We start from the raw sequence: 14,977 nt of genomic DNA, 5'->3' as shown, positions 1-14,977 counted from the left end.
ACAGAAGACTCAACAATAATTTCAGAGGACATAGACATGGCAGAAGAAACACAGAAAAAGAAAAGGAAGCCAAACTGGTCACAAGAGGAAACACTCCTCTTGATCAACGTGATTATGGAGAAAAAATAATAATAAATGGGCGATTCAAGCCAAGTTTAAACCACAAGGATAAGAGGGAGGCATGACAAAGCACGTTGATGCTATGGTATTGTTTTCTGTTTACATATAAATGTTCATCGACACTTGGAGCCCCAATTCTAATGTTTGTGCCATCTATGGTACCCACAACACCGGGAAACCTACAGTTTTCCATGAACTCTGCTTGTTTTACTTGCACTTCTTGGCGAGTCAATAGAAATTTTACAAACTGAGTTACAATATCTGGTTCTGATAGTGCATCAATTGTTTGAGTAATGACACGGCTGATTGATGCTTGCGAGGTCCCAAATTCGTCACTGCTGCATTTTACCTGTGGCTAAATATCATAGGGTAATTGCCACCTTCGTCTCAGGACTCAGTGGTCGATTCCGTTCTGTTCGGGATTGAAGTTTGTCCCTCACTAAATCAGCCATTTTTATTATACCAGCACGGTTCATTCTGAAGCGTTTGATGAGTTCGTCATCATTGTACTCGTTAAATATGTCCCGTCGCTGCCGATAAACTCGCAGTCATCTTTTTAGTTGTTGTTGCTCCGCCATCTTCTCTACTAACAGGAACTTGTTAAGAGCTTAATAGTCCTCCTCAGCACTTTTATCTTAACAGTACTTTTAAGGCCCTAACAAGTTTTCTGTATCACTGTTAGTGCTTAACAGCTAAATGTTAGCCTTAACAGGAATTTGTTACCCTTAACAGCTATTTGTTAGTGCTAACAAGTTTTGTGTATACGGCCCCTGATAATTAAACAGGTATGAATCTTCATAGACAGGTCAAAGAAGGAAAGGGATGAAAGAAAGAAACTACTTGCCCTGACTGAAAAGCAAAACAATGAAGAAGAGGAAGCCTATGAGGGGATAATAGACTTTAGTAAAAAGGAGGTTAGAAGTGCTGATAAAGAACATAGAGCAAATCATTTCGCCAAAGGAAATACAGGTAAACACCCAAAGAACCAGTCACACCAGATCCTCAAGTGCATTTATACAAATTTAGATGACAGAGTGAAAATCATTTCGCCAAAGGAAATACAGGTAAAAACCTAAAGAACTAGTCAAACTAAATGGAGAAACAGTGAATGCCAAAACTATACATGATTTTAAGAATAAACTTGATCCGGAGAGATAAGAAAACGGGTCACTCCGAGCATAGCTCGTCCTGTAAAACACAACTAGGTAAATACACTAGATCCTCAAGTGCATTTATACAAATTTAGATGGTGGAAGTAAAAAGGTTGGGGAATTAGAAGAACTATTGCACAAGGAAAACCCACATATCATTTTCCTGACAGAAACTAAAACCAGCCACGATATGTTCAGTATTAATTTCTATAATACAAACAGATACACTGTGGTGAGAAAGGATGGTTATACAAAATTCCCCAGGGGGGGGGAGGAGTAACAATCTTGGCAAAGAAACCACTCATTGTAGATAACCCAACAATAACCAATCTTGTTGAACACAGTGCACATCAGGCAATCTGGTGTAAAGTTAAGAATGGGGGAGGAAAGGATTTAATATTAGGTAATATTTATATACCCCTTTCCTCCCCAGATGATCTCATCTGTGATATGCTTAGATTAAGTGAAATTTGAACCAAAGATATGCAATTATTGGTATATGGTGACTTTAATTATAGAAATATTATATGGGTGGAAAGCAGGATGATGGATGGTTCTCAAAGTTATGGTCAAGCAAATAACTTCCTGGAGGCAGTAAGTGACAATTTTTGGACACAGAATGTATGGGAGTGGACACACCTGAGTGTTGGATAACCCATCAAGACTTGACATGATTCTCAGTAGGGCAGATTGTGAAGTGGATAATATACAGTATTTGCCCCCACTTGGGAAGAGTAAACATGATGTCATTATATTTCAGTTACTGACAGAACACATACCTAGGGAAGAAATGAGAGACCCCAAAAAACTTAATTACCACAATGTGAACAAAAACAGAATGAGAACACAGTTTTCTGAAGTGAACTGGGAGGAATTACTTGAGAACAAAACAGCAAGTGAAAAGTGGGACATGTTCTTGGAAATTTACAGGGAAGTTGTTAACAAATGTGTACTGTATCACTCTACAAGAGCAGGAGAGGAGACATCGAACCCAAGTGGATGAACCAATGACTGGCAAAAATGATTAAGAAGAAACAGGATGCTTGGAAGAAATACAGAGAGGAAGACCATGGTGCATTGGGACCTGTACTGTACTGTGAGGAACCCTGTGACAAGAGAAATAAGAAGGGCAAAGTATGACTATGGGAAGAAAGTGGCCTTGGACTCCTGTAATAATGTTAAACACTTCTGGGCATACGTTTGTTCTAGGACTAATTTGGAGAACCAACTATAGGGACTCAAGGAGGACAAGTCATCGGGGCCTGACAATATATCACCTGTAGCCTCTTTTAAAACTCGCCATGACAGACACATAAGACTGATCCAATAACTGGCTAATAAGTTCTAGAGGAGGTGGGGATCACGACAAGAAGTTTTCTTCTTATTTCCCCACTGTTTCTTGATTAGGTAAACTCCCTATAGAACATCAAATGAAACCTACAGGTACACAATTCTATGCAAGAGCCTTTAATCCTACCTGTCCATCTCATTTCATCACATAAGCACAACCAACTGGACAGAAAAAAAAGATAGAAGAAAAAATAATAAACTTAAATATCTATAGCCTTCCACCTATGTACATCACATTCATACAAAATCACATTCACAATCAGATCACAAATACAAACACCTAACATTTCTTCATTAAGCCCCTCCAGACATTAGCCCCAAAGAAAAATTCTTTCTAAGAGAAACAAAAAAGCAAAAACCACACTTGCATGACTGCATTTAGGCCACTTTTCAACAATAAGACAATACCAATACAGAAGGGGTCTGGCCACAAGAACAAATTGCCAAGATAAAAGTATTACACAGATGATACGCTACACCCCCCCCACCCTAGCTATACCTAGATAACATAATATTTTTTCCTTGAGTGACTCATGAGACAATCCGTTGGCTATTGCCAGTGCCTTGGGAGCCATGGCCATGGGTCTTCTGTAAGAGACACTGGGACAATGAATTGATTGACTGATTATATCACCATATGGTGAAAATAGCACATCATGCTTTAGCATCATGAAAATCTCTGATTATCAAACAACCTTCTTTGGCTGAGCTTATATGACTATATGTGGTGCAATTCACTGAGACCCTACTTTGTACTCAATGTGCCCTTCAGCTGAATAAAACCATTCATAATACTACGAATAAGTATATATCATCACATTACAGACAGTGTTAAACCAAATTATCATGAACTAAAATCTTTCTTCAGTTCACAATTATTATCTTACACTTTAACTTTAGTAATTATAGTATTCACACATATTTCTTTAAGTCCTTTGCTACCAAGATGGTGCTATAGGGATTAGTATGAGAGATAATCAATGTTATCTTGTATGGACTGGGTTTTTTAAGATTAGTTATAACCCATTCTTTATTGTAAGGGTGCTATAAAAAAGTAAAAGAGTCTGGTGGCAGCCTAAATAGTAAGAAGAGTGCCATCTAATACAGATGAAATCAAATGGTTACAAAGTAGCACATTTTGTAACACAATTCATCCATTCTCCACACAAAACAAGAGGTAATACCAAGTCCACACAAAGTGTAGCAATTTACTTCTCTAAATAATCCTAAGATATCATAACGATAAACAATCTTGTGTTTCTTTAGACCAGTGAATGAGCTAATGGTATAACATAACACAAATGCAGGGAAGTTATGTGATTTTCATTCAGAAACCATTGTGGGGAGATAGTTCCTGGGGGTGTGCCAACTTACACTCAAGTTACTCAGCAGTGTGGCTGCAACTCTGAGTACACACTTATTCGAGGAAGGTTTGGCGTAACTGGCTTGTGCATGCGGAGGGGCAGCGGCTGCGGCTGTCGCGTCACCATCTGCAGGTGAGAGCCAGATGGACGCCAACGCAACCGATCTTCGACGCCAGAGTACGTTATTCTAGGACACCCTCCAGAGTCGTGATAAGACTTATCCGAGCTAAAAGTGATACATATATGGAGTAAATACCTCAAAATTAGGGTGGTTGGGAATATTCGAGTGGCCACGTGCAGCTGGTTAAGCCTCAACAGCCGGAAGTCTGTCAGTTCTTTGTGGCCGCCGCTTCACACACCTGCGCCAGATGTCAACAAATACAAGGCATCTGATATAATAAGAAAATTTAACATTTTATAAGAAATTAAAGAAATAATAAGAATTATATAAGGTTATACATATATAATTTTTATTGAAAATTAAACTAAGATTAAATTCTTTAGTATATATATATTTTAGCAGATGGTAACATTGTTTGAAAACAAATTGCAGTAATAGAGTAGATGGAGGAAGGAATTTTGAAGTAAGGTAAACATACTGACTGTATGTATTTACAGACACAACAGTTCTTAGAATTTGAGGGAGACAGAAGGGAAGAGCCTAAATTTGCTTAAGATGAAACGTTGAAATAATATGGTAGGTGTTATAAAGATGAATAAGATGAAGCAGAGAACTGAAAAAGAGTAGACCAGGCATCTTGTAGGTACCCCCACAAAATTTTCAAAAAACAAATAACCCTTGAATTATTGTTGCGTATGAAAGACAACTTTATTAGAAACAAAATGCTTTTTAAATTTTTGAAATAGCTTAAAAAATAAGGGAGATACGATTTTTTAAATTATTTTTTTAGCCCGCATTTTTGGCTAGACTTTACCATAAAGTGTTAGAATTAAGGGTGATATTTTGTAAAGATTTCGGTAAAGAAATACACATTAACTCTAAACCACTGGTCCAATTTAATTAAAATTCGGAATACTTGGGTTTTATGGATTAACAAATCGCATGAGCATGTCAAAAACAATGTGAGACATCTCCATCATACCATATTTGCCTTTTCATGGCAATCATGAAGCTGTCAATGGTGGGTCTCGCTAAACGCCGACCGAAGTCGACCAACGCTGGGCAAAACCACACAATAACGGTTTTTGCTCAAATGCATAATTTATATATAAAAAATAGCATATGGTTGCATTATTTGACCTATTTTCTTTAAAATGTGTGATTTCCATGTAAAATGATCAAAGAGAAGTTACGCTTTTATCCTCTGTAAAATTACCAACCGGCAACCAACGCCGACCAAACCCAAACAATGACGGCTTTGGCATGACAAAAACGTAACTTCTCTTTGATGATTTTACATGGAAATCACACATTTTAAAGAAAATAGGTCAAATAATGCAATCATATGCTATTTTTTATATATAAATTATGCATTTGGGCAAAATCCGTCATTGCGTGGTTTTGGCTTTGGTCGGCAGTTGGTAATATTGTAGAGGATAAAAACGTAACTTCTCTTTGATGATTTTACATGGAAGTCACACATTTTAAAGAATATGGTCAGACAATACAACCATATGCTAATTTTTATTTAAAATTATACATTTGAGCAAAAGCCAGCGTTTTGGTTTGGTCGGCCTTGGTTGCCGGTTAGTAATTTTGCAGAGAATAAAAACGTAACTTCTCTTTGTTCATTTTACATGGAAATCACACATTTTGAAGAAAATAGGTCAAATAATGCAACCATGTGCTATTTTTTATATATAAATTATGCATTTGAGCAAAAACCGTCATTGTGTGGTTTTGGTCGTCAATATGTGTAAACAAAATCAAATACGAACTGGACGCACAAGATTCATGGGTGATATGCCTATATGTGCTGACCCTAAGCTCAAACATTAAGTGATCAACGCTCTTAAGCTTCTCATATCCGGGAGAAAATAGGTTGATAAACACGTTTATGTATATTTAAATAATATTTAGTGATACCTTACCTTAATATTTTTACTCGGAAAACTATGTTGCCGAGTTTGATAACCAAATTTCCGTTCGAATCGCTGAAGACATTTTCTATTTAAAGAATTGGGCATATACTTGCAAAACAACAAGGTAATTTTAATATCTTGCGCATCCGCTGAACGCGGGAAGCATTCAAATTAACTAAACAGAAACTGGTGGTCCGCAAGAAATGGCGACGTAAACATTACATGGTCGACAGTGGCGCCGCGCGCGGATTCTGGAGTACCTACATCTTGGTCCTTGTCTAGCTAGGTCAACATGAAAATGGAGTTCCTGATATTTGAGCTGAATTAGTTCTTATGGGATGCAGGAAGTTGCTATGAGGACAATGCAATTTGAATTAACCATCTAGCTGTCCTAGTTCCCAAGATATTGCTTTTTGAATGGTACCAAATCAGGTCTATTTTCAAAATTTTGTCCCAGGAAATTGGGCCAAAAAGTATTGTTTTTGTTTTGTTATCATTTGTCTGTTTGATTCTCATTTATTATTAGTTATATGTCAATTTATTATTATTTACTATTTACCTGTTTGTATATTATTTAACTATACCTATACATGTGTTTATGTATTTAATTTGTTTTTTACATTATTATAGTTTTTATTTATTTATTCATTATTATCATGATTTTTTTTTGCATCCGACCTAGATATGGACCAAAAGGTCTCCTGTCGGCATGCTCCACCTTTGTAATCCTTTGTAACATTGTAACAACACTTTTGGAAACAGTGCCAAATTGACCTGAGAGGTTGGAAGTGCCCTAGACTTCATTTTTCAAGCATCAGAAAGTTGGGAGAACTACAAAATAACTATTACCTTGATTAGCCAATATGGTGGCCCAAGGAATGACATATCAACAAGTACAGTTATTCACACAATGTTCAATAGCAAGATATAACTGGATTATACTACCTTACATTAGGTTAGAGTACCAATATAGATCATGATAAAGCATGCAAAGATGATTTGACAGACACTTCTGCATCGGTGGCTGAGATGCCACAATACGTTTAACGTTGCTGTTACCCAACCTAATAGAAAAAACTCACTTTCTACTTACGATTTCTCAGCTCTCCCGTGATACCCTGCCCTGGTTTTTGTATAAGAATAATCTGTGAGACTAATAGTTTCCATTTATTTGGGTCTGTTACCCGTTTATTGGAGTTTTCTAGCTCATTTTTCTCGTTGAAACATGATTTTTTTTTTATTTATTGCTGAATGCAGGCTGCCATGTTTTTTTCATGTTTCTATGTACTGATATGTAACTGATGATGTGATTGGTTAAAATTTACCATGATCATAGTAAAATACACTTGTGCGACATTTTTATGAATCAAATTTTCTGCGATATGTAAATTTGGCAGTTTGAATGACGTGCGCATGAAATGACGCGCTATTGGCGGACGTCATAGACGGTAGCACCTCTAGCGGTGTTTGACCTAGCTACCTTGTCATACTTTAATACTTGTCTTACTTGTAGATTTAGGTGACCTCACCACGGCCAGTCTGGGGACCCACCACTCACACACCTCAGCTCTTTCCGAATTAACACATGAACAAAGATTATTGAAATTGGAACTACCAACACTGGAGCAGAAAAGAGAAATAGGTGATCTACTGACTATAGGTACGGGCACAAAATTTTCAATTTTTGTTTAACCCTTAAATTATTGTTGCACATGAAAGGTAATTCTATTAGAAGCAAAATGCTTTTTAATTTTTTGAAATACATACATACATATACCAAGGCTTTTTCTCCCTTACCAGGGAGGTAGCCAAAAAGGACAAGGCATAAAATCACTCCCACCCATTCCATCCCCGAAACACTCCACACCCCTCCACCCTCCCTCCCATCTTAGCACCTCCTAGATGACGGGTCATCCCTGCACCCTGTCCACTGCCCTGGGTCAGAAGCAGTGTCGCAGGACACAGCACATCCACAGCAAGGCCGCTTCATTAAATCGGCGACCCCCCCTCTCCGTCCCCCATATAAAGGAGAGGACGGGGAGAAATCCCTTCGGGCTGCGTCAAAATTTTTGCTCACACACACTACCTCACCCCCCATTCCCCCATCCATTCCACCTCATGCATCACAACATTTTCCATATACAACCATTCTCCATTCACCCCTGTCTTCTGTCCTCTCCCATCCTTCCTCAACAGACATTTCCCTCTTCCTCAAAGCCCCCTTCACCCCATCCATCCATCTCATCCTAGGACGTCCCCTCATGTTCACTCCCTCCACATCTGCCTTCCATACCTCCTTTACTAGTCTTTCTTCACTCATTCTTTCCATGTGTCCAAACCATCCTAATACTCTTTCATCAACCCTATCTCCCAGCTCCCTTTCCACCCCTGTTCTCCTCCTCACCTCCTCATTTCTCACTCTATCAAGCCTAGTAGCCCCCATCATACTTCTCAGACACTTCATCTCAAACACATTCAAGTTCCTTCTCTCTTCCTCTCTTATGTTCCATGTTTCTGCTCCATACAGTGCTGTTGGCACAATCACTCCTTCATACAGTCTCCTCTTAGCATCCATTCCCAAATGTCTATTCCTCATTACACTTTTTAAACCACCAAGGCATTTACTAGCTTCTCTCAATCTACATTCTACCTCCACCTTCACTCCACCTTTTCCTGCCACATTTGCACCCAAGTATCTAAAACTATCCACTTCCTCCAGTCACTCTCCCTTAATGCTCACTTCCAGATTACTGCCACTTTCACCACTTGTACATCTCATCACCTTACTTTTACCCACATTTATCTTCAGCTTTCTTCTATCACACACTCTCCCAAACTCTGTCACCAACTTCCTCAATCCCTCCTCCGATCCTGCCACAAGCGCAGTGTCGTCCGCAAACAACAGCTGGTTCACCTCCCACTTTTCTCCATTTTCCTTAACCATCTCCAATCCCTGACCCACTACCCTTGCATTCACCTCTCACACCACCCCATCCGTGTATAAGTTGAACAGCCAGGGTGACATAACGCATCCCTGACGAAGTCCCACCTTTACCTCAAACCACTCACTCTCTCCATTTCTAATCCTAACACAAGCTCTACTACTCTCATAAAAACTCTTGACAGCTCCTAGAAGCTTTCCTCCTATCCCGTATATCCGCATAACCTCCCACAGTGCCTTTCTGTCTACCCTGTCGTAAGCCTTTTCCAGATCCATAAAGGCCCAAAAAACATCCTTCCCCTTTCCTATAGCTTTCTCACATATCTGTCTTACCACAAAAATCTGATCTACACAACCACTACCTGTCCTAAACCCACACTGTTCCTCACCAATTACTCCCTCTGTTCCTCTCCTATTCCTCTCAATCAAGATCCTCCCATAAGCCTTCCCAACTACACTTAACAAGCTAATCCCTCTGAAACTACTACATTCACACTTGTCCCCCTTTCCCTTGGAAAGTGGAACTATACAAGCACTCCTCCAGTCCTCTGGCACTCTACCTTCTCTCCAGCAAACATTAAATAACCTCACCAGCCAGTCCACCATCACTATACCTCCTTTTTTAAGACATTCTGCATGGCATCCATCCATACCAGGTGCCTTACCTGCTTTCATCATCTTAACTGCTGCCTTCACTTCATCCTTCCTTATTTCTCCTCCATTCTCCTCACTCCTCACTCTCATTTTCTTAGCATTTCCCACTGCAGCTATCTTTCCCTCCCTATCCTCCTTCACATTAAGCAACTCCCTAAAATATTCTGCCCATCTTCCCCTTACTGCCTTCTCCTCCATTATCATCTCTCCATCTGCACCTTTTACCTTTTCTTCTCTACTTGATTTGCCTCCTCTTCCTCTCTTAATTTCTTTCCAAAACATCTTTTTATTACTTTCAAAATTTTCTGTCATACTCTTACCCCATTTTACATCTGCTCTCCTCTTTGCCTCCTTTACCTTTTTCTTTACTTCTCTTTTCTTTTCCCTGTACGTCTCATATGACTCCCTCGTCCTATTTTGTAACCAAACTGTGTAAGCTCCCTTCTTCTCTTCTACAACCTTCTTCATTTCCTCATCCCACCATTCACTACCCTTCCTTCTATTTCCTCCTGACCTTCTTGTTCCACACAAGCTTGAAAAATAAGGGAGATACAAAATTTTGAATTATTTCTTTATCCCGCATTTTTGGCTAGACTTTACCATAACAAAATGTTAGAATTAAGGGTGGTAATTTGTAAAGATTTTGGTAAAGAAATACACACAAACTCCAAACCACTGGCCCAATTTGATTGAAATTTGGAATATTTGGGTTTAATGGATCAACAAATCACATGAGCATGTCAAAAACAATGTGGGACATCTCCATCATACCATATTTGCTTTTTCATTGCAACTATTAAGGTGTCAATTTTCAGATTATCATCAATAAAATGCAAACCACTGGCCCAATTGACATGCAACTTGGCATGTGAAGGTTTTATGGGTCAACAAATCACCTGAGCATGTCATTAGTATTGCAGGAACTTCTTCTTATACCATTCTTACTAACACCTATCATGTTGCCATGGCAACTGTTATCAATTTAGAAATATTCAAACCCCTGGCAGAACTGACATGCAACTTGGCATGTGAAGGTTTTATGGGTCAACAAATCACCTGAGCATGTCATTAGTATTGCAGGAACTTCTTCTTATCCCATTCTTACTAACACCTATCATGTTGCCATGGTAACTATTGTCAATTTCGAAATAATAAAATCCAAACCCCTGGCACAACTGACATGCAACTTGACATGTGAAGGTTTTATGAGTCAACAAATTACCTGAGCAAGTCATTAACATTGCAGGACCTTCTTCTTATCCCATTCTTACTAACACCTATCATGTTGCCATGGCAACTGTTGTCAATTTAGAAATAATCAATAAAATCCAAACCCCTGGCACAACTGACATGCAACTTGACATGTGAAGGTTTTATGGGTCAACAAATCACCTGAGTATGTCAATAAAATTGCAGGACCTTACTTTTATACCGTTCTTATTAACACCTTTCATGTAACATGTTCCATCAAAGTAATGTATGTGCAAAGATACCTGGTCAAAATCAATCGCACTCATAGGTCAAAAAGAGTTAGCTTCATGAAGTAATCTCCTGGTTCACCATGATAGGTTCCCTAAAATCACTTCAGGGTCATTCCATCCCAAATGGTCCACCTCACCACTTCAGATTTTGATGAAATTTGTTACACAAGTTAGGACAACATTCAAATCATATAACTCCTGTCATGGCAATAGTCGGCTATGTAACAGGCAAAGCATAAATGATAGCCTGTCCAACACCTTAAACTTCATACCATAACAATGTAAGTATTATTTGTGAACAACATCCTCTATGACTAGTACTAGACTATCTCCGACATGTCATGTGTAAACAAAAGCAAACATACCTGGACATATCACATAATATGCCTACATGTATTGAAATGAAGCTCAACTGTAGAATAACTAACGATCTTAAGCTGCTCATTTCCAGGAGAAAATAGGTTAAAAAACAATATTCTTACATTATAATATTTTGTTCTTGGTACTTTACCTTAATATTATTACTTGGAAAACTATTTTGCCGAGGTTGATAACCAAATTTCCGTTTAAATCGGTGAAAATTTGTTTGTATTTGAAGAATTGCGCATACACTTGCACAACAACAAGATAATTTGAATACCCTGCTCATGCGCTGAACGATGCAAGCATTCAAACTGAGACACTTATTTCAACGGGCCGCAAAAAATGGCATTGTAAACAGTACACGAGCAATGGTTGCCCCATGAGTCGATTTGCCCATATCTACTATAATTTGAATCATGAAAGGAATGGAAATCCTTGATAGGAATGAGTTACTAAAAAATGACAATGGAAAAACAAGAGGTCATGAAAAGAAACTCAAAAAGCATAACTATAGAAGAGAGCGGAAAAAGAATAGCTTCTCACACAGAGTGCTGGATACCTGGAATAACTTAGATAAAGAAAGAGTATGTGCAAATACTATTTAAGATTTTAAGAAAAAACTTGATGCTGAAAGATACAAAGACAGGTCACCCTCCCTTCCTGTATAATACAACTAGGTAAATACTTCAGGTATTGAAGCTGATCAATGATGGAATTTGATGCAGCTCCCCGTGAAGTCGGGCCGTGTGGTATGGGAGGCTCATTGGGTATTGATGTCAACAACTTGTCTAGCCTCCTCTTGAAAGCCTAGGTGCTGACTCCTTTTAGGTCTCTTATATCTCTGGGTAGACAATTGAAGAGACGGGGTCCAGCACTGAAAAAAGCTCTCTGCCTGGATCGTTTTTATGCGTTGAGAGCAGCTGCTTACAGCTTTCCTCGCACAAGTCCTACCAAATCTGGGGTGGTGTTATACACTGAAGTCCCCCGGCGATGGATTTGGTATAGTGCCCTCAAGTATCTTCCAGACATATATAATGATGTAATGCTCTCTGTGTCTTTGGAGAGAGTATTAGTATAATTGGAGGTTTTTCAGCCTCTTCCAGTAGTTGTTTGAGTCTGTCTATCCTCCTGTTCCAGCTCTTGGATCTCACTGATCCTATGTGGTGACCACAACTGGCAGGCATACTCCATCTTTGACACCACGTGGGTCTTCCATAGAATAGGTATGGACACAAAATAAAAAAAAAAATAAAAAAAACTCTTAAATTCTTGTTGCATATGAATGACCATTTCATTAGAAACAAAATACGTTTTGATTTTTTTTAAATAGCTTGAAAAATAAGGGAGATACAGTTTTTTGAGTTATTTTTTTTAATCCTGAATTTTTGGCTTGACTTTACCATAACAAAAAGGTTAGAATTAAGATGGTAATTTGTAAAGACTGGTAAAGAAATACACATAAACTCTAAACCACTGGTCCAATTTTATTGAAATTTGGAATACTTGGGCTTTATGGGTCAACAAATTACCTGAGTATATCAAAAACAATTTGGAACATCTCCATCATACCAAATTTGCCTTTTCATGGCAACTATTAAGTTGTCAATTTCGAGATGATCATCAGTAAAATCCAAACCCCTGGCCCAGTTGACATGCAACTTGGCATGTGAAAGTTTTATGGGTCAACAAATCATCTGAGCATGACCTTCCTTTTGTACTATTCTTACTAACACCTATCATGTTGCCATGGCAACTATTGTTTTATGGGTCAACAAATCACCTGAGCATGTCAAAAACAATGTAAGACCTTCCTTTTATATTATTCTTAATAACACCTATCATTTAACATGTTCCATCAATGTAATGTATGCATAATGTAATGTATATGCAGCTAAAAGAACTCTACTATCACATTAAAAAGTGCATATATAGGTGCCTTAGCCCTTACCCTTAGATTATCTCTCAGTACACTAGCCAGTCAGTACTACAACTATCATAAGACCCAACTTTAATTTACATTGATATTGGTGCATTATTTTTTACACCAATTTACTGAAATAGAAAAATAAATAAAGTATTTTTACTTTCAAAGGAGTTATTTTGTTTAATCATGCTATCTATGATCATGATAATCTGAATAAATAGCCTTATTTCAACAGCTCATGTCTATTATCATGAAACCCAGAAGACAATTAAGTCTTGTCTCTTGACCTCTACTAGTCTTGAGACTTCTCATGGTCATGGACATTGTCCACAACATGGAATACTGACCATATTATTAATAGTTATTTCATATACTTGTTATCATAGCCATAGCCAGCTGTGTAATAGGCATAGCATAGCCTGTCCAACATCTTAAAATTCATACCATAACAATGTATTATTTGTGAACAACACCCTCTACGACTACTACTAGTAATATCTCCAACATTTCATGTGTAAACAAATGCGACTAAGTATCAGAGAATATGTCTACATGTTCCGCGTTAAGACACAGCTGATAAATTACCAACGATCTTAAAGTTTGCTCATTTCTGGGGGAAAATAGGCTAAAAACAAATGTCACATTATAATATTCATATATAGGTACATTATCTTTAGATTTCCACTTGGAAAACTAATTTGCCATGGCTAATAGCCAAATTTGTGTTTAAATCAGTGATTTTTTTTTTATGAACTGGGCATACACTTGCAGAACAGCAGGAGAATTTGAAAATTCTGCTCATGCACTGAATGCTACAAGCATTCAAACGTACCCCAAAAGATGGCAGTGTAAACATTACATCTGCAATTGTGGCATCGCCCGCGGACTCACACATACAGGTAAACGTCGACTTACGATGGCATTAGGTTTCGATAGAGCCATCGTAAGACGATCTCATCGTAAGTCGATCCCCACTCTGTTCCGTGGTCACTGTACCTAGCCTACCTGTATATTAACCACCAGAGATACTGAATATAGCCTATTAAACATGTACAGTAGTTTATTTAATAATTTTTATCCTTTTTACCATATTCAAACACTATAATATGTATTTTCAGTACGGGACTTAAATCTCGCGGGCAGCAGCCAATGCCAGCCGTACGACGTGACGTAATAATACTCGCATCATAAAATATAGTCACCGCTTATATCGATCGTTCTCTCTTTCACCCGCGAATTTTGAAAACCACAGAGAATGAATCATTTGAGAGAATGTAAAAACACAGGGGCGACTACAATAAATATAATCAAGACGCCGATATGGCAGCGTCGCGAATCCACTTGCTCCTCATGACGCATACGTGTGCGGCACCGTATGGAAGGGGTTAAATTATCATATCGTCGTCGTCGTCATCGTAAAGTCGAACAATCGTAAGTCGCGGCCATCGTAAGTCGACGTTTACCTGTACCTACCTACATGTTCTCCATTAAGGCTCAGCTGTTGCATTACCTACGATCTTAAGTTGCTCATTTCTGGGAGAAAATAGGCTAAAAAACATTTGTATTACATTAAAATGTTTTTTCAT

General features: G+C 38.2%; 2 protein-coding genes across 6 annotated transcripts in view; one reads left to right on the top strand and one right to left on the bottom strand.

Moving 5' to 3' along the window:
- LOC143038807 (uncharacterized) overlaps positions 1–4,394 on the bottom strand; it is a 31,993-nt gene extending 27,599 nt beyond the window's left edge. The window contains exon 1 of one of the 2 annotated variants that reach the window (XM_076208352.1): positions 4,242–4,394. The gene's annotated coding sequence lies outside the window, so the exon portion shown is untranslated. Of the gene's footprint in view, positions 1–3,995; positions 4,182–4,241 lie in introns of those variants that run through there. The other variant, XM_076208353.1, reaches the window with a different exon arrangement.
- A 140-nt stretch (positions 4,395–4,534) lies between these two features.
- LOC143038805 (uncharacterized) overlaps positions 4,535–14,977 on the top strand; it is a 283,401-nt gene continuing 272,958 nt past the window's right edge. For 3 of the 4 annotated variants that reach the window (XM_076208350.1, XM_076208351.1, XM_076208348.1), the window contains exons 1-2: positions 4,535–4,574; positions 7,542–7,688. The gene's annotated coding sequence lies outside the window, so the exon portion shown is untranslated. Of the gene's footprint in view, positions 4,575–7,541; positions 7,689–12,604; positions 12,691–14,977 lie in introns of all 4 variants that reach the window. The other variant, XM_076208349.1, reaches the window with a different exon arrangement.

The sequence above is a fragment of the Oratosquilla oratoria genome, chromosome 25 (assembly GCF_046742065.1).
Source record: "Oratosquilla oratoria isolate Oo_2021 chromosome 25, ASM4674206v1, whole genome shotgun sequence".
NCBI classification, from domain to species: domain Eukaryota; kingdom Metazoa; phylum Arthropoda; class Malacostraca; order Stomatopoda; family Squillidae; genus Oratosquilla; species Oratosquilla oratoria.
Note: the sequence above shows the minus strand (reverse complement) of the source record. Positions and strands in the feature narration are given on the sequence as shown.